At 41.6% G+C, this 21,006-nt stretch overlaps 1 protein-coding gene across 1 annotated transcript in view; it reads left to right on the top strand.

The window, feature by feature from the left end:
• The first annotated feature begins 13,916 nt into the window (after positions 1-13,916).
• LOC120888585 (uncharacterized) overlaps positions 13,917-21,006 on the top strand; it is a 42,780-nt gene continuing 35,690 nt past the window's right edge. Inside the window, exon 1 of the mRNA XM_078023538.1 lies at positions 13,917-14,316. The gene's annotated coding sequence lies outside the window, so the exon portion shown is untranslated. The remainder of the gene's footprint in view (positions 14,317-21,006) is intronic.

Here is a 21,006-nt window from a genome sequence, read left to right as displayed (position 1 = left end):
AGGGTGTTTATTCTTGAACAGGGTCACATTAAGTCACTTAAAGCCTGGTGAAACTGCTGAGGCTGACCTCCAACATGTGATCCTCCTGTCTCAGCCTCCAGAGTCACTGAGATGACAAGCCGGGGCCACCACACCTGGTAAGAGCCCACTTCTTTACATACAAGAGTGCAGGCTCCTACTCTCCTGTGCCAAGAGGCCCTTCTAGAAAACAAACCTTGCCCACACCAGGAGCTCTGGGAAGCCTGAGGATCTGGCCAATCCCCTTGCAGATCCCAACAAGCTGCACCATATGTCCTCTTTTGTCCCCTGGAAAGCCCAACTCTGGGGGAATTATCAAACTCTCTGCCCAATTCCAGCATTTAAAATTAGTCAGCAGGGGTTGGGGATGTGGCTCAAGTGGTAGCGTGCTCATCTGGCATGCGTGCAGCCCGGGTTCGATCCTCAGCACCACATACAAACAAAGATATTGTGTCCACCGAACACTAAAAAATAAAAATATTAAAATTCTCTCTCTCTCTCTTTTTAAAAAAAATAAATAAAATCAGGCAGCTGTTTGAAACTCAGCACTCAACTGAACCATTTTGTGCCATCAGGAGACTTCCTATTTCTCTTCCCCGAAAACACTAGAAGCCCCTTGAAGATAAAAAGCACGTTTCTCTTATTTGTCAATCATGTTCGTAGCTAAAATAGTGGTGGGCAAAGTTCACTGTTAGAGTCTGTAAACAAGTCAAAACAACACCTGGTATTTTGCCAGGGGAATGTTAGAGTTCATAGCAAGTCTGGATGGTGCCTGGCAAAATGCCAGAGGGAGTGGTTTGTGAAGTAACAAAAGCGAGCCATTAAGTGTGGAGATTCCTTATTGGTTGACTGATGTATCTAGTTTATGCTAATTAAGATAAGCTGGGCAAAATGTATAAATACCTCTGTTTGTCCTACAATAAACGGCTTCCACTCCTGCTGTATCAAGGGACACAAGTTATTCGTCACCCCCCACCCCCCCCACCCCGGTTATTTTGCTGCAGCCGGACTGTGGCAGTTTGAATTTAAAAAAAAAAAAAAAAACTGGCTGACTCATTTTTTCCTCTCCCATAATGTGCCACAGAAGATTTTCAAATTTTTTTTAATTGTGCACGGACATAATATCTCTAATATTTTTAATATTTATTTTTTAGTTGTAGTTGGACACAATACCTTTATTTCACTTCTTTATTATTATTTAGTGCAGAGGATCAAACCCAGGGTCCCACACGTGCAAGGCAAGTGCTCTACCACTGATCCACAGCCACAGCCACAGCCTGTCACAAATTTTTAGGAGGCACTGGACCAACAGAAATGGATTTTCAGCTGGGCACGGTGGTGCAAACCTATAATCCTACTGCTCAGGAGGTTGAGGCAGGAGTATCACGAGTTGGAGGCCAGCCTCAGAAACTTAGCAAGGCCCTTCGCAACTTTAGCAAGACCCTGGCTCTAAATAAAATACAAAAAAATTAATGTGGCTCAGTGGTTGAGTGCCCCCAAGATCAATCACTGGTTAAAAAAGAAATAAAAAGAAGAGAAAAGCAAAGAAAAAGAGATGCATTTTCCAAGCAAAGGAGACTTGAAAGAGTTCAAGGACCATCCCAGTGACCAGACCCCTCAGAGGACTATCCTCCCACTCTGGCCAGGATGATTTTCATTCTAGAAGCATGAGTTTGGGATCAGATTCCTTTCTTAAACACACATGTGACCCACATCACTAAACAAAGACTAGTTAAGATGTATATTCCATTTGGCTTCTACGTGAGGATTGTCCTATTGGGCAGCAGAAATCAATGAGAACACAAAGACCTTTCCAGTTCCCAGAGGTCTTGCCCACAGCACCACTCTTCCTGCCATCTTCATGCTTTGGATTAACTCTTCTATGAAGTCATCTGCCTGCAGCACAGAGGAAAGAAAAGGTCAATATTACTGTGTTTTCGTGGGGAAAAAATGCAGTCCCTGGTCCAAATGATTCACAGACTGGTCCAACCAACCCTGGGTGCCAGCACCTTCCAGGCACTGCTCTGGATGCCCCAACAGTGGAGGTGAGAGAGAAAAGTCTGCTGGGCACAATGGCCCACACCTGTGATGGCAGGGACTTGGGAGGCTGAGACAGGAGGATGTTAGTTCAAAACCAGCCTCAGCCAAAGTGAGGCCTGAGCAACTCAGAGAGACCCTGTCTCTAAATAAAATGCAAAATAGGGCTGGAGAATGGCTCAGGGATTGAGGGCTCCCCAAGTTCAATCCCTGGCACCCCCCAACTCCTAAAAAGAGACATAGACAAGAAACCAGAGGCTTTTCATTGGCCTTTTCTGTTAATAGGAGGCTCCGAGGCTACAGTCCCAAGCTCATATAAATTGCAGGTTTCTGTAGATGCTCAGCCTAAAGGGAGACCACGGGCCATGACTCTAGGGTCCAGCAGCTTAGAGGCAATGGAGTGCAAACCCCCAGCTGTCATTACTAAACTGGGTGGCTAATGGATGGGCCATTTTTTTTTAAATAATAATAATAATAATAATAATAATAATAATAATAATAATAAAATACCATAAGTGCTGGGACTTGGTACAGTTGCCACTTAACAAAAGTAGACCTCACTGGTAAAAGGATGGTTGGTCAGGGCCTTGTGGCGCAGGTCTGTCATCCCAGGGCACCTGGAGTCCGAGGCAGGAGGACTGCTATGTGGAGGCCAGCCTCAGCAGCTCAGCAAGACCCTGTCTTGGAATAAACACAAAAAGGGCCACAGTGTGGCTCCATGAGCAGCGCCCCTGGGTCAACTCTGAGCACCAAAGTGACACTGAGTTGGGGAGAACGCTAGGATGGTCCCCGTGCCCCCACACCCCTGGCTGTGCCCGCAGCTCCTCTCGCGCTTAGCCAGGGCACTCTCATCAAGCTTCAGCCCCTTCCCGTGTCTGTGTGAGGTGATGCGCAGCATCTTCGTGGTGCTCTCCACCTCCTGGATCTTCAAGGTGCCAGCCGGGAGCCCAACTTGCATTGAACCAGGAGCCACTACCCTGCACCTGCCCAGGGGTTACCAAGCGGCAATTACTAGGGAGGCTGGCAAGAGCCCACCTCCGCTGGCGTCCCATTGGAGGATATTGGAACACCCTCACTCTCCATTGGCTCAGGCATGCGCTCATCACACTTGCTGGTAGATCTCCGCACACACTTCCTGCTGTGGCTCTGGGTTGACTTCCCTGGAAAGAGTACTTCCGGCTTGTTCTGCAGGTGTGAGCACAGAAGGACTGATCCCTGGAGTTCTGCTCCCTTAATGAGGAGCGGAGGGGGGGGGGTGGCCTTGAGGAGCGTTTTTCTGGGTGTTTGTTTGGTACCAGGGATTGACACTAGAGCTCTAAATCACTGAGTCCCAGCCCCAGCCCATTTTTGTATTTTATTTAGAGACAGGGTCTCACTAAGTATCTTAGGGCCTTGCTAAGTTGCTGAGGTTGGCCTCCAACTTGCGATCCTCCTGCCTCAGCCTCCAAAGCCGCTGGTATTAGAGATGTTCACCCACATGCCTGGCATCTACTCAGAATCTTAATAAACGAGTGAGACTTTGTCAGAAGCAAATGGCATTGCACCATTTTGCAGATGAAGAAAAAACCCATACAGAGGAAAACAGAACTTCCAGAGATAAGTGAGCTCATATGAGGGTGAAGACACGCCTGATATCCAGTTCAGCTGTGGGGGTTTCTGGCTCCCATGTGATTTCTTTGTCCTCTCTAGTCTGACTTTTAAATATAATTATTTTATTCTGATCATTGACATCATTATTGAGGCGATTTTGTCTCTTTCCCTCTACTGCTTTACATTATGAAGGTGGAGAACACATATTTACCATTTTAATTTTAATTTTGGAACGTGTTACACAGTCTACAAACCAGCTTCTAGATAAGACTTCTTATGAATTCAAAGAAGGTTCTAGAAAACACCCTCCTGCGCACACTGTTGAATCCATGCTTTTTATTTTTATACTATGGATTGAACTCAGGGGCACTTTACCATTGAGCCCCTCCTCACCCGTTTTTATATTTTATTTACAGACAAGGTCTCACTGAGTTGCTTAGGGGCTCAATAAGTTGCTGAGGCTGATCTCCAGCTTGTGATCCTCCTGCCTCAGCCTCCCAAGTCACTGGGATGACAGGCATATACCACTGTGCCTGGCTTCAATTATATTTTTATCCACTAAATAGGTACTAAAATGTCAAATCAATGCAATAAAACATACACCAATAATCCTATGGAGAACTACCTTCCAGAACCATGCACTGAACAATCCCACCTCAATCCCATCCCAAGTAGCATAAAAACTCTAAAGTAGTGGGTGAGGAAGCAAGAGCCACCCTATTGCCCAACAGTAAAGGTCAAATATACAATACAATCAATCCAACATCACAGCAATTATATACAGCTTAACTCAAATCATCATCTCAATGGTTCCCTGGTGTCACTTTTCAAACATTCCCTCTGGCAAATGCCAGGCCTCATTCTGACTGGGCCGTGGCTCTCAACAGATCTAATGTTGTATTAGTTAGGATGTTAGTATAACAGCATTAACACAGAAACTCAAAACAATGGTGAATAAAGCAAAAGAGAAGTTATTTATTTTTCTCAAATGGGCACATTGGTGCATGCTTGTAATCACAGGGCTCAGGAGGCTGAGGCAGGAGGATCTCCAGTTGGAGGCCAGCCTCAGTAACTTAGTGAATCCTAGTCTCAAAATAAAATATTAAAAGGGCTGGAGATGTGGATCAGTAGTTTAAGCACCATGGGATCAAACCCCAGTACCAAAAAAAAAAAAAAAGTTATGGCTAGCTGCAAGGGATTTCCAAGAAAGAAAAGCAAAGCCCAGGACCCAATGGCTTGACTCAATTGTGAATTCTATGATATATTTAAAGAATGAACACCAGCTAGGAAAGGTGGTGCACTCATGTCATCCCAGCAGCTGGGGAGGCTGAGGCAAGAACATTACAAATTAAAGGCCAGCCTCAGCAAAAGTGAGGGCCTAAACAATTCAGTGAGGCCCTGTCTCTCAATAAAATATAAAAAAGGGCTGGGGATGGGGCTCTATGGATAGTGCCCCTGGGTTCAAACCCCGGTGCCAAAACAAAGAATCAAACCAAATGCATCTCAAACTCTTACTGATAAACCCAACCTGATCTTTTATTAAAATTGGAAGCCATCTTGCCACAAAGCCATGAAAAGCTAATTTCGGCTTTACTATAAATTATTGCAAATTCTGAACCTGCTTGGAATGCCTGCCCATGCCTTGAACTCACCCATGCCTGGCTCTCTGACCAGATAGCAGCCCTCTCTGAAACTTTAGTGACACCTCATAAATATTGGCCTTCCCTGGCCAGACAATGACCCTCTCTGAGGCTCTAATGGTCCTCATAAATTCTGATGTTGGGGCCAGCAAAAAAATGTAAACCACCATTAGTGTGATGCTTGTCAGAGTTCTGTTATCTGTAACCCCCCCTTTGTGTAACTTTCTGGGCTATAAAGCTGGACTGTAGGAAAGGTGGGGCTGCTGTTTTGTTCCCGCCGTTTTGGGAGGGAAAGGCAGTCTGGCCAGTCGAAATAATAAGCTTGCTTTAATTTGATTTTAATTGGAGTCAGTGGTCTTTTCTTGCATCCTGGTCTAACATTACCAAATAAATAAATAGGAAGAAATGTTTTCTAATATGTTCCCATGAAGCCAGCGTCATCCTGGTAACAGCATCAGGTAAAAATTCTACAAGGAAAAACAAAACAAAACAAAAACCCAGGTCAATATCCCCGGAACATAGACACAAAATTTCTCACAATAATCTGGTATTAGTAAACCAAATTCAACAGCAGGTTTTCTCATTGATTATGGTCCTAGGGAGGGAACTCAGGGATGCTCTACCATTGTTCTGTATCCCTCGCTCTCTTTGGTGTTTTTATTTTGAGTCACTGTCTTACTAAGGTGTGGAGGCTGGCCTCCAACTTGCTTGCCATCCTCCTGCCTCAGCCTCCTGAGCCATATGGATGACAGATGAGCACCAGTGTGCCCTGCTGGAATGAGATTCTGCCACTGTGTCAGACTTCCTCATCTCTGATTCAGTGTGGCATTAGCAGATCTGTTCAGTTCTGGGGGTGACAGGCAGCTCAGCTGGAGGCCTGACAGTCTGCTCTGAGGTTGGTGTCTGACACACTGAGGAACACACAGGGTTAATGGTAATTGCTGGCAAGGTAGGACCCTCTGAGAAAAGAGAAATTTCCATTTCACTCCTGAAAGCATATTTAAAGCCCAAATTCCAATCAAAGGGGAAAGTATAATAACTTCCTCTTGGCAAATTTATAATGAATCCAGGATTAATTGGCCTTAATGAAGTTGAATTCATGACTGGCTGTTTGTAAAGAAGTCTGAACCACCTTGGTTTCAAAATGGCATTGAAGACCCAAAAATAAGCCAGCATCCTATGACCATGAAAAACAAATTCCAAATCATGCAGTTCTTCAGGCAGTTTTCAAGCACTCATGTCCCCAGAGACTGTGCCCAGCTGGGACTGAAGATGACCTGGGGAGTGTGCTTTAGAGGAAGATGCTATATAGGCTAGTGCTCTGAGGGGGAGTCCCACTCACCTTGGGGTCATGGTAAATTTACAGGTGTCCATGCATCCTGGGTGTGGTGGCATATTCTGTCATCCCAGCAGCTTAGGAGGCTGAGGCAGGAGGTTCAAAAGTTGGAGGCCAGCCTCAGCAACTTAATGGGGCCCTGAGCAACTCAGTGAGACCCTGTCTCTAAATAAAATACAAAATAGGGCTGGGGATGGGACTTAGAGGAGAAGCATCCCTGGGTTCTGTCCCCAGTGTACACACATAAAAGAAAGAAAAAGGAAAGAAGACCAGCAGCCCTCAGAATGTGGGTGGTCTCAGGAGGGCTGACCTGTGGCCAAACCTCCATGCTCAGTCCTGAGGTTGGCTTTAAACTCAGGCACATGCCTGGTATGGAGGGACACAGGGCCCATGAGGGTCTTGGGCAAATCTGGACTACAGATGGCTGTAGAGATGTCCTTACTAGCCTGCTCTCTCCAAATGACAAGAAGATGGAGAAGTGCTGACAGAGGGCTCCAACTCCATGTCAACCCTTCAACAACCTGGGAACCATAAATGGTGGGCCTTAGTTTCTAAATCTGTGAACTACAGCCAAGGACAGGAGCAGCACTGCCCACTTAGAGGTCTGTTGGGTGAATTACAGACTAGAAAGTATGGAAATACTCATGAAGCTTTAAATGACTGTTCAAAGTTGGTGACACCTAGAGATTCAAAAATGTCTGCCAGGTTTTGCTACAGGTGATTCTTGAGATATGTGGGTGCTGTGAGTGAAAGATGATAATATGTTTTTACATCTGAGTCAGAGAAATCTGTTTAGCTTTGCTGCCCACCATAATCTGTTGAGATAGGTGCAGATTCTCACACTCATTACTCAAGAAAATGAAACAAGGTTTCTGAGCATGGGAGGAACTTATCCAAATTCCCACAGCTCCTCTGTGATGGAAATGATGGCATATTGCACTCTGCCATTTGGGCTTTTGTAGGATTTGGTACAAAGTCCTCTCTAAAGAGTCAGATTGACAAAGCTGGGTTAGGAGGAGTCTGAGTGTGATGTCACATGCCAGGAGCCTTGGTTTCAAGTGGATTATTGACAGTTTCTGAGACTTGAGTGTGTCCTTTTCCATTCCCTGTTTACCTGAGATGTATTTATGTCTTCAGAGCAACATTCTGTGCTCTGCCTTCTCTGCTATTTGGCCACCCCTGTCCTTGAGCCAGGAATTTCCTCCAGGAAGAAGCAAGGTTGTTATATGATGCAAAAGACAAAATCTGGCTTTAGGGCCAAACAGATGCAGTTGGATTCCCAGCTTCACCTTTTTTTAATCTGGGAGATTGCACAAGCCATGATTTCTGAGCCTCAGTTTCCTCATCTGAACTGACTCCTCTGTGGCTCTGAGATGCTTTCAAAATTTAATGAATTAACAAACCCAAATGAAAGAGCCCAGCCTGGGGCCCAGGACTGAGCAAATGCTCAAAGAGAGGGGGCACCTTTGTCTTTCCCCCTCCATGGAAAAAGTTCCATGGGAATATAAGATCACTTCACTGTGTCCCAGGGAACAGGCGGGCAAGACCTTACAAGCTCTGGCCACAAGGGACTTGAGAAAAAAAGCAAAGATTCCATGAGATGAGTCCTGAGAAGGTGGTGTGGAAACGTTCAGAAACATGTGGCTAAGATTTCTCTGGGAGAAGAAGGGAAAGTTGCTTCTTGAAAAAAAATCTATGTCAAGAAAAAAATCCAGGGAATCTTAGGAACAAACACTATTATGTGCAGAGTTGATAGGGCCTTGAAGATAATCTTATCTAGCTTCTTTGACCCATGTGAAAATTGAGGCACAAAGATAAGAGGTTAGTATTGGGGTCACAGAAGGCATTCGTGGAAGACTTCCAACTCCCTCTAGTGTTCATGACACCTCCCATGCAGCCTGGGTGGGACCGGAAGAGGGCCTACCTATGTCATGGAAAGGGACATAGAACCTGCTCCTATCTTTTGGTGGTCAGAAGAGGAACAGGAAAGAAGGTGGGTCCATTGGCAGCATCCAAAGCCTTGACCCCAATTTTTCTGTCCAAGGCCTGGTGGCCTTGCAATGACTCTGATCTGCCAGTGGAAGCTGGCTGGCCAGAACTATCTGTCTTGAATTCTTCCTGGCCCATCCTGCCAAGAAAGAAGAAATTCTGCACCCAAAGTGGGGGCTGGGGGCCTGGGGTTGTGGCTCAGTGGTAGAGCACTTGCCTAGCATATGTGAGGCCCTGAGTTCGAGCCTCAGCACCACATAAAGCTAAATAAATAAATAAAGGCATTGTTCATCTACAATTAAAAAATGAAAAAAAAACAAAGTGGGGGCTGGGAAAGGCAGCATGTCCTTGGAGGTCCTCAACAGCTCTGGAAGTCTTCACACAAGGTCTCTGGAAAAATAAGAGGTGATGTCCCTGCAGAAGAACCATTAGAAACTTCTGTGTGATGGTGACACAAACCATTTCTTCTTCCATAATTATCCTTGCTATAGCCCTGGCTCAGGTCAGACAGCCTGCCATGCATGCACTTTACTTTAAAATACCTCTTGCTTTATCTATATCTATATCTATATATCTATATCTATATCTAGATCTAGATCTATATATCAATCTCTCTATATATCTATCTACCTACCTATCCACCTATCTCTCTATATATACATATATCTATATATCTATACATCATATATCTATCTATATCTATATATTGGTATATCTATATATCATCTATCTATCCCTGTGAATTCCTGAACTTCCAGTCAGAAGAAAGCACTCTATTCTGTCTTTGAGTGTGCTGATGGTGATGTGATTTCTCAGACAGAACCCTCTGAGCTCTGCAGCAGAAACAAGCCCCCTCCTGATGTAGTTTAAATGAATAACTTCCCAATTTTCTCATCTCTTTGCTGGATACACCTTATCCAAGGACAGGGTAAGCCAATTTCTGGTTAAATAGTTCAGAGGTTAATTCTCAACAGATGTGAGAACTTTTTTCTTACATTCCTACACTCTTAGAGGGAATCTGGTCAGCTCTTCTTGCTGGATTCACAAGACTACCTTTGGCCCACGTGTGCCCCACTCTTCAGGCCTTCTCATCTACTGAAATATAATAGAACAAAGGACAGGAATACTGACATAAATGCAGGAAAGCTAAAAGAAAACCTTAGCTATAAAAAGAAGACATCACCCTTCCACAGATACCATCTCTTTGGTCCCCTTCTTCCTCCGGGAGAAGTCTTTTCTGCTGTCCTTTAATAAACTTCTACTTTCCACTCTGACCTTGCCTTGGTGTGCTTCTCTGGTGTAATACTTCAACGTTGGAAAAGCAAGGACTCCTCACTGGTAAACAACGATAACACTAGTGTCCGAAGAAGTGAGGATTTCTGTCCTTTTTTGTGTTCTAGGCTTTCTTTGTTCTCATGCCTTTTCTTCTTATTTTTCTCCTTCCTGAATCCTTGACTAGGCCCAGAACTAGGCCAAGAAATTCTTGGTGGAGTGGCCCAAAGGTGGAACCCAGGTTGGCCGAAGAGGGAAGGGCAGTTCAGAGAGCCAAAGACAAATGAACCACCTTAAAGCTTCCTGTAAAGAGGGGCAATTTTTGGGACAGATTACCGTGGTTCCAGGTGGAGGTGTGAGGGTCTTGACAAGGGTCAAAGAAGCACTCTGAGAGAGTTAAATTCTTCTCTTATGGGACAATCTCCAAATGATTGGAATCACTCAAAATTGGTCTTCTTGATCTTGCCTGACTCAAGTTATCTATCTGTACTTAGTGCCTGTCTAATTCTGGCTTCATGAACACATTTGTTTTTCAATTTTCAGTATTTTTTTTCTATAATTTAACACTGCAAAAAACAAACAAACAAAAAAAGAACCATTAAATCATCAAGGGAGGGGCTGGGGATGTGGCTCAAGCGGTAGCGCACTCGCCTGGCTTGCGTGCGGCCCAGGTTCGATCCTCAGCACCACATACAAACAAAGATGTTGTGTCTGCCAAAAACCAAAAAATAAATAAATATTAAAAACCAAAAAAAAAATCATCAAGGGAAACAATTAATGGAATGCACTTGGGGCCCTTCCCCTCAGCCTCAGGACACTTTCTCAGCATTCCTGCTTTTTTTCTGCCAAGGTCACAGAAAGCACCTGGGGTCACTGTGTTAAGATGATGAGAATCATAGCCTCAAGAAAGAGTGTTTTGTAAAGTGATCCTGAATAAATATTGAAGGAGACAGCAGGGCTCAAAACTAGGATCTCCTAAGCCCTCAGGCACAGGTTAGGCCCAATATTCATTTCTAGTTTTTTTTTAATCTTCATACAGATATCCAGATTTGTATTAATTTGCAGATCCACTGAAAGACCTAAGCAACCTCATTCTACTTGTGACCTCATTTTGCTCTGAAAGTTAACCTTTGACCTACTATAGTCCTAAAGTCAGGAAAATACCACAGAAAAGCTCTGTGGAAACAGTTCTAAAAAAGCTGCAGATGGTGATCGCTGAAGATAGGCCAAGATATTGAAATATCCGAAATTCCAGATACTCCCACCTAGGTGTGATGGCCAATATCTAAACTAGAAGCCCTGCAGCTGGGCATGTGACCCCCTTGCCACAGCCTTGTGGTTTAAACCAATCATTTTTTAATCGTATCAACCCCGTGAACTAACCAAGAATCCTTTTCATATTCTCTCCTGCCACTTAATCCGCTAATCATGTTTTAGAGTTGTTGTTGGATTTTCTGCAGTGTGTGATTTGCTAAGAGATGCTGTGATGGATGTGGGGTGCCTGCCTTCCCCAAAGAGTGTATAAACTTCTGCAGGCCCTGGGCTGGGGCCTCTCAGTGCCCCCCAGTTGCTGTACATGGAGGATGGAGCTAGCTCACAATAAATGCCTCTTTGTTGCTCACATTGATCTAGGTCTCTGGGGGGTCTTTGGGGGGCCCCAAATTAAAGCATGACAGCACCCGGGTTTTAATCCTTGCAGGTCAAGGGGGTTGATGGAGAGGATTCCAGGAAGGGGATATGGATAAAAGGTCCTCATAACGACTAGTCCTGACCCTGGGCTCGGGGCTCGGTGACCCAGACCAATCTGCTGTGCCTGGGGTGAGGGCGGGGGAGTGCAGAGAGGATCGAAGTCTCCCGAGTACTGGCGGTGGCGGGGCCTGAGTGGCAGGCGGCAGCGGTGTCCAGTGGGGGCTGAGGAAGTTCAGAGCAGCAGAGGCCAAGGCCGCAAAGGGAGTGGGTCGGGTGGGTGGCCCGCATCTTCGGAGGCAGCCCAACATGCCCCGAGGCTGCAGCAGCGCTGCCCAGTCCCTGCCATTTGGGGACCTGGCACAGGGCGAGGCGCCAGGTGCCATGGGCCAGTCAGTCCTTGCACTTGGGTGCGACCCTGGGGCCCGACTCAGTTTCCAAGGGTGGTGGGGTTTGCACTGCTGGCCATGGCAGCACCACTTTGCTGTGTACCAGGCACTTAACTTGTGCATTTCCATGCTCAGGCTGCACAGAGAGGTGCAGCTCCCTGCCCAAAGTCACACTGCTGGGATATGGTGGGATGAGCTTCCAATACCTGTGCAGGCCTGTGCCCTTCCTGGCCTCTGGTCCTTCTCCCAGCGGTGCTCACAGCTGGTTCCCTTGGGTCCTGGTGGGGCTGCTGAGGGTGTGTCTGGGACTTGCTCTGAAATTGGATGAAGCAGGGTGGGTGAGTTCCCTGGGACAGGCTTTGTCCAATTCCTGTTAGGTGCCCTCTGAATCTGGCTGCAACCAAATAAAACTGTTTCCCCATTTTCAGTGCTATCTTAGGTGCCTTGCCTTGTCCATCCCTACAACAGTATACTTCTATACACTTAAACATTGTTTATGTTTTCATGAAATGATAAACAGATGGGGTTAATTGTGTACTTCAAATAACAAAATATCACTTATTAAAATGGAATAATTTGCCTAAGTTCAGAAATTTACAAGGATTGTTTCAAAGTGTGAATAAAGAAGGAGTTAACAGATGTGAAAGAGAAATGAGAAGGTTCTAAGTATAGATTTAATAGAAGAAAAATGTGCTTTGGGATAAGAGAGTGTATGTGATTAAGTAAATAAGAGGATTTAAGCAAGTGATAAAGAAGGTCTGTTTATGTTGGCTATATAGGATTCAGTAAGTGATAAAGAAGGTCTGTGTAAGTTGATTATATATGTAAGTTTTTTGAGCAAGTAATCTTGAAGGAATTAAGAATTATACAACTGTGGTTAAACAACAACTGTTATTTTGCAATATTATAGTATGTTATTTTTTTAAGAGCTAAACTTAATTAATATAAATCCATCAATAGTAATTGTGGTAGTATTACTCTTTTTGTATATTAAATGTGTTCATGTTTTCCAGGTATATATGTCTTTAAGATAGAAACTCAAACAACAACAACAATAACAACAACAACAACAAACCAAACATTATATCAAGCTGATGTTCTCCAAACTAAAGTTGCATGGTAATTTTAGACTTATAAGAATAACATATTGGAGATTTATTTATATACTTTAATTTTTTATAACTGGAACTGTTATCAATAAGATAAATATGAAGTCCTATACACTGGGTAGAATTTAAATGTAACATCATATTTTGTTAGCTCGTATTCATGTAACATCAAGCAACAATATGTGTAAATTTTATAAAATAATATTTAAGGAACAAAGATCAACTTCAATACTAGAAAACTTTACCTAAGACTTATAAAGAGCCTTGCCTTCCCTGAGATAAGGTTCTGCCTACCATCTTACTTCATATCAGAATGACTCCAAAGTAGCCCTGACTTCAGCTAAAAGCCAGTACTCTTAATTTAAGGTGAAACTGACTTTGCTGGATCTTTAAGATCAAGACTTAAAGTTAAATTAAAATGGCCAAGAGAACCAATATTTGACTCTTGCCCTCTGAGTCAGTCTGAATCTAGGGGGGGTGGGGGGGTGGGGGCACTTCTAAATCTTTCTGTATAAACTAGAATCCTTTTTTTTTTTTTTTTTTGCAAAGGTCAAGAATGTTTTATTGTGGCTTGGGGGGTAGGGGAGCGCTGCGCTGCCCTGCACCCTGAGCAATTGTTGCGAGCCCAGAAGTGGTGAGAGGGAGGGGGCCAGGCCAGGAGGCTGAAGACTGCTGGCCAACCAGGGCCCTGCCCATAGGCTGCCGGGTGGGGCGGTAACCATGGCGACGCCATTGCTAAGGGCCAGAGCCAATCAGGGCGTCACTCTGGCTGTTTCAAAAATCTCCCTGCAGCACTTGGGAAGGGGAGGGGAGAGCGTCTCCGGGGGGGGAGGGAAGGGGAGGTCCTGGCCCAGCGGGACGGTCCCCCTCCACATTGTCGCATGTAGGGCCTGGGCGCTCACTTGCAGTCCTTGGGCACCTTGGGGACACTGGGCTTGGCTGCCTTCTTCAACTTCTTGCTCCCAGCCCCTGCCTTCTTGGTCTTGCTGCTGCTGCTGCTGCTGCTGCTCTTGTTCTGGTGTCAGCGGCCTTCCGGGTGCTTGCTTGGCTGTGGCGCCCTTGGTGGGTCAGGGGTCCACGTGGCGCCATGCTGCCTGCTTCTTGGGTTTGTGCATAGCAGGCGCTGAAAAGGGGCCCACCGTTAGCTGGCCGCCAGCTTTTGGAAATTGAGCTTGAAGGAGCAGGTGGAGCCTGTGCCCTTGACCTGCAGTAGCAAGTCATTCTGCACCAGCTTGCACAAAGTACTTGAGGTAGGTGCTGCTGTTCTGCTGGTCGAACCTCACCACCTTCCTGTCCTCTGCATAGATGCCCGCCAGCGACAAGCTTCTGCTCGCCCAGCCTGCGGTCTCCACCACCAGCTGGCTGTACTTGCCTGGCTGGTTCGTCCTGCGGCTGCTCTTATGCTTGGGGCCACCATGGCCCTTGTCGCTGCCCCCCATGGCCCCCTTGGCGGGCGCCCAGGAGCGACAGGGCCTTCTCCAGCTCCACCAACGTGGTGGCCAGCGGGTTGGTGGCAAGCAGAGCCAGGAAGAGGAAGGTGAGGGGGGGTGGTGCTCAAGGCGCGGGTCCTGGGGCTGGGCGGCATGGCTGGGGACAGATGGACGAGCGCCATCGGGGAGCCGGGGTGGGAGTCTGGGGCAGCTCTGGGGCTTAGGGAGGGCTCAAGCTTGGGTCTGAATCTCGTTGCGGTGCCACTGCTCTAAAGCTGCCTGCCTTCTGGACGTGTGTGCTGCACTCTGCTAAGCTAGAATTTTTTATTCAGAAGATTCCTATACAGATCTTTCTCCTTGTGTAAAACAAATGGAAGACCAGTGTTCATCAACATGAGAACAATTTTTTTTTGAAAAGGGTTTCAGGGAAACAAACTTCTTGGTGCTTTTTCATGAAAGCACATGGTGGGCAGTTAGAGGTTAAGTTGTTCAGACAACACAAGCAGAATTTATGGAATATGGATTATTTTTGTTTCTTTACCCTATTTCTGTAAGTCTGTAGGTCCACTTATAATTTTTTTCAAGTGAGACATCCTTAAGTTGAATTTCAATGATTCATAGTTGTTATAGTTTTTATAAGAATGTATTTGAAAACATTTGTTCTCTGTGTACACAGTTTACGTAGGAAACTAGCTCCATGATATTTCTTGGCTAGGAAGCCTGTATAAAAACTTTTTCCATCTGATACTGAGGACAGGTTTCATGGGAAAGTCAATCGTTTGAAGGTTACATAACTTTTTCCCCCTGGAGGACTCCAGCTTTGCTTATCCAAGTGTGGTCCTATGTCCTGGAACTTGTTTGAAATGCAGACTGGTGGTGTACCTGAACTTGTGGGAAGAACCAGACAAGATATGTGACTCTCAGACTTGATGGTGTTACCAGGATCGCTGGACTACTACAAAGTTTCTGATTCAGTAGTCTGTGTGGGAGCCTGAGAATTTTAATTTTAAGAAGTTATCACATGATGCTGACGCTGCTGGTACTTGGAGAACCATTATACTAGAGTCTCCTCATTTTACACTTTTCTTCCCTTTCCAAAGTTCTTACTCATTCAAATAGATTTTTAAAAACAGATTATCATATTCTTTAACTTGATTGAAGAGGAAAAAAGCATTTTTTTTTCAATGACCACACCAAGATTGCTTTTCAGCATCTAATTTCAGAGCAAAAAAATCTCTTTAAACCTTAGTTTTAAGTCTTATCTATGGGTGTCTCTTTCTCTTCTTTCTGTAAGTATTCTTTTTAATGTTTAAAAATTCTTTTAATGTAGATAACATATTCTTATGTTTCAAAAGTTAAAATGGCACAGGCATGCTTGGGAAAATGTGATTTTCAACTGCTTTGCCCCCTCTTCACCCCTCTTTTTTAGATAACCACCTTTAATTTATTTCCCATAGATGTCAATTGTTTCCTTTTATAGTAGGGAAAATGCCAATGTACTCTCTCTCTCTCTCTCTCTCTCTCTCTCTCTATATATATATATATATATATATATATATATAATGTAGAATACTATGTAAGTAATTCTATCCTATGGCTTTTTCTTTATATGCTCTTGAGATTTTTTCCTATTAGTATTTATTTAGAAAGAATATAATATTTGCTTATAAAAAAACACTTTTTAAAAAAAAACAGCTGTGTTTAAACAGTGTCTATTAAGTGCCTTGTTTACTTAGCCAGCCCCCCCTGGTGGGTGTTTTGGTTGTTTCTAGTTTTACCACAGACCATACTATGGTGAAACAGCTTGTATACATATCATTTTATACATGTGTAAGCACATCTGTGGGATACATTCCTAGAAGTGGAATCGCTGTGCCAGTGGGCAGTGCATTTATAATTTAGTTAAATTCTTCTTTTCTTAGGTGTTGCACTGTTTTAAACTCCCACAAGTACAGTTGCTCCTCATTATCCACTGAGGATTGGTTTGAGGACCCCTTTGTGGATACTGTAATACAAGGATGCTTAAGTCTCTTATGTAAAAAGCATAGTATTTGCATATAACCTATGCACTTTCTGCACATACTTTTAAATCATCTTTAGATTGCTTAGAAGACCTAATACAATAAAAATACCATGTAAATAGTCATTACACTGTATTGTTTAGGAACTAGTGACAACAAAAAAGTTGGTATGTGTTCAATATGACAATTAAAAAAAAATATTTTCACCTATGATTGTTGAATCTAGTCTGAATACCACAGATACAAGAGGGCAGATCGCAGTGTATGAGAGAGTTCCTATTTTTTCCTGGCACCTTTCCAATGTACTGTGTACAACCCTTGAATTTGTTAACAGTTTGATAGATGAGAATTATCAATATAGAGTAGTTTAATGTGGATTGCTATCATTATTAATAAGGCTGAGCATATTATGCTTAAAAACTAATTGTATTTTTTTTTCTTGTGAACTCTCTGTTAATGAGTTTTTTCACATTTTTGTTTTGGGTTGCTTTTTTCCCATTATCAATTTCTAGAAATTTGTAAATTGGAGAGATTAGCCCTGTATAATATCAATTCTAGTTTTCCCCAGATTTTCACTTATTTTTATTTACCTTCACATATTTTGATATACAAAAGTCTTACATTTTTTTCTTTAAATTTTACAGTTTATATTAATCATTACGGTATCTTGATTTTTTAAAAAATATTTCTTTATTTCTATGTGGTGCTGAGGATCAAACCCAATGCCTCACAAGTGCTAGGCAAGCACTCTACCACTGAGCTAAAGCCCCAGCCCAGGTATCTGGGGTTTAAGTCACTGAAAGGCCTCCAAGATTTTTAGAATTTGCCCATGGTTTGTTTTAGTACTTTTATGGTATCACATTTACATTTAAATGTTCAAATTAGGATTTATTCTGGTGTTCAGAATGATGCATAGGTTCAACTTTATCTTTTTCTGTGTGTCTATTATTTTCATCTGTTGCTTTTAGAGCCCTTCTTTGAATCTCTTATGGTATTGTTAACTTTTGGAGGTATTGGGGTGTCTCTGAGTTTTGTATTCTATTAGTCTTTTTCTTCATATATCAGTATCACATTAGTTGTTTTATAAAAGTTTTAATATCTTTTAAAACTAGTTTACCCTTGTTGCTTTTCATATTCCTGGGAATTCTTGCTTGCTTATTTTCCCATGAGTACTTTTGAACTGTTTTGTCTAGTTCCAGAAAAACAGAAATCTAAAGGAAATAAACATCAGATTAAAGGTATACATTTAAAATCTATTTAACTTCTCCAAACTTTTTTTTCAGGTTCTTAATAAAGGTACTATGAAAGAATGTAAGACAGGAAAATAATTAAATATTTTTACTGTGGTAAGTGTTTTATGATTTTACATTTTAAAAATTCTTTAATTCTTCTTCTTCTTCTTCTTCTTCTTCTTCTTCTTCTTCTTCTTCTTCTTCTTCTTCTTCTTCTTCTTCTTCTTAATAAAGGTACTATGAAAGAATGTAAGACAGGAAAATAATTAAATATTTTTACTGTGGTAAGTGTTTTATGATTTTACATTTTAAAAATTCTTTAATTCTTCTTCTTCTTCTTCTTCTTCTTCTTCTTCTTCTTCTTCTTATTATTATTATTATTATTTTAGTCTGCTTCCTTAATGTGTAAAAGGGATATTGTTTTAGGAGTGTTTGAGTTCATACAACCTCTGGGTAGTAAGGTGGATGCCAATAATGTGTGCTGTTTGAATAGTGATGTTTGTCTTTCCCTATCTCTTTGACTCTAATATTTTAATTTCTATTATCTTGTCATTTTAAAGTGTGGCTCTGAGAAGGAGATCCTGTGTTACATTTACTTGCAACATTCAATGAATTCTTTCCTCTTAAATAGGAAGATGAAAAGATTTGAAGTAATTTTGGTGATATAGAGGCACTTCTTTCTCTTAAAATTTGTTGTGATTTTTTATTATAATAATTAGCAAAATTTTTACCCATATAAAACAACATAATGACAAAAGTAAGCCCTCAACTCCTGCACAAAGAAATGGCAACCATTAACTCACTTTTGGAAACTTATTGTTGGATATGAAAGTATATATAAGACTTTAAATACACAGCAGTCTCTCTCTATATATGAAGCTATGTGGTCATTTTTATAGTATTCTATATATATCTCCATTTGGGAGTTGAACCTGATGTGCATAATCATGGGTGATAATTTTACTGGCTGCCTAGTTTTGTTTTTTTAAATTATTTTTTTAGTTGTCAATAGACCTTTGTATATGCAGTGTTGAGAATCAAACCCTGTTCTTCACACATGCCAGGCAAGTGCTCTACCACTGAGCTACAACCCAGACTTGCCTGCCTAGTTTTCTATTATTTAGAGGCATCATACTTTATCTAGCTACTCCTTTCATAACCATTTAGATTGTTACTTGTTTTTCTTTCTTGTTAATAATGGTATATTGATTATAGTATACTTATTCACTTATCTTCTTAGAGGTAAAACTGCCAGGTCAAAGATTATATACATTTTATATATTGATAAATATAGCTAAGCTGTTATCTGTAAAAACTGTCCTCCTCAATGTCCATGAGAATTCTATTTTCAAAACCCTTGCTCACACCAAGTTTTGTTAATCTTTTTAATCTTTGCTAATCCAATAGGGAAAAAAAGTACATTTTTGAGATAACATGTTTTATTGGTACTGGGGATCGAACTTATGGGTACTTCACTAGTAAATTAGATCCCCAGCACATTTAATTTTAATTTTTTTTTTTTGAGACAGGGCCTCGCTAAGTTGCTGAGGCTATCCTTGAACTTGTGATTCTCCTGCCTCAGTTTCCTGATTTTCTGTGATTATACGTGTGTTCCACTGTAAACTTGTGTTATTCAAAGATTTCTTTCATTCAACATTCTTATTAACATAAAGAATTCTCTTCCTTAACAATATACTAGTATAATATGTAAAAACGTGTCAGATATTCTTACACATTTAATATGATGAAAATATTTAAATATATTGAGTTCTTTTTAGGTCTTTTGCCTTGATTTTAACTCATTGTTAATATATGAAAATTTGAGGGTTGGGAATGTGGCTCAAGTGGTAGTACACTAGCCTGGACTGTATGAGGCACTGGGTTCAATCCTCAGCACCACATAGAAATAAAATAAAAAGATTGTGTCCACCGTGAAAAAAAAAAATCTAAAAAGGAAATATTAAAAGCAATATTTGAAAACTTGATTTGAAAACCAGCTATAATTGTTTTGAATACAGAATGTTTTCTTCTGCAAAGAGCAGTACTTTTGTGTTTTATTCACCTGAAGGAAAGCCTAAAGTAACTTTCAAAATAAACTTCTTAACAATTTTCAAACAGGGATACCAATGGCTGAATAGCATACAGAATATTATTTCTATAATTGGGTAATAATATAGTTTTTATGAGTTATGTAAACTATATGATTGTGTGATCATCTCTAAAATTATGTGTATCTCTTCTGTCCAAAGATTTTATCACATCCTGATGTAAATATGATTTTTAATTTTATGTTTGCTTTACATTTTATTTCAATCAAAGTTACATATAAAGATGACCTCACATGAAGCAGATTCACAACTTTATCATTGATCTCCTGTTTATTCTTTGAACTGTCTACTATATATTAAGTACATCTAGATTGCCTTTCCTGAGAGTGCTTTTTTTTTCACTTCAATTAACTTTGTTTACTGAATAACCCAAGGCTGGGACAATATGGTCCAATTGGCGATTTATTCACCAGTTTTCATTTAGCACTGAATACCTACGTAAATGGTAGGCATCCACAGACACCCAAATCATTATTTACTTCTTTGTTTAATTTTATAGTACTGGGGATTGAATCTAGGGGCACTTTACCACTGAAACACATCCCCAGCCCTTTTGTTTATGTTTTTTAAAATTTTTAGACAGAATCTTGCTAAGTTGCTTAGGGCCTCACTAAGTTCCTAAGACTGGCCTTGAATGTAGAATCCTCCTGCCTCAGCCTCAACCTCCCAATGGTTGATGTATATTGTCATTATTAAGTTAAAGATGCAAAAGAGAATAGTATACATTTTAATTTAGAGACGACTAACATGGTTTCTTTTAAATTTAGATATGCATAACTCTATGGCACTTGCTGCCATAACATTTGATGGTACTTTATTTCAAATTTTGATGTGGACTATATTTTATTTAGTTTTTAGAATCACATAAGTCCTGTATTTTAAATCTTTTTTTAGTGGGCAGAGTAAGTATTTAAACTTAGTATGCTGCTGGATCTTGTTTAAGATCTGTTTATGTTTCTCAGTATAGACATGGCAATATTTTTCACAATATGTTGTTTGAAAATAATGATAAAGTAAATACCCCCCCCCCAAATAAAGTAAATATAATTGTATGGTTCACATTTTTAAAAATAAAAGCAGAAAATTAGATTGCCAGACTTTGAGTAGAATAAATAAGTTTTTGTCTGAGACTTGCCTGGGAAGCTTTTC

Source organism: Ictidomys tridecemlineatus, chromosome 10 (genome assembly GCF_052094955.1).
Source record: "Ictidomys tridecemlineatus isolate mIctTri1 chromosome 10, mIctTri1.hap1, whole genome shotgun sequence".
Lineage (NCBI taxonomy): Eukaryota > Metazoa > Chordata > Mammalia > Rodentia > Sciuridae > Ictidomys > Ictidomys tridecemlineatus.
This window is presented reverse-complemented; position numbering and strand designations above follow the sequence as displayed.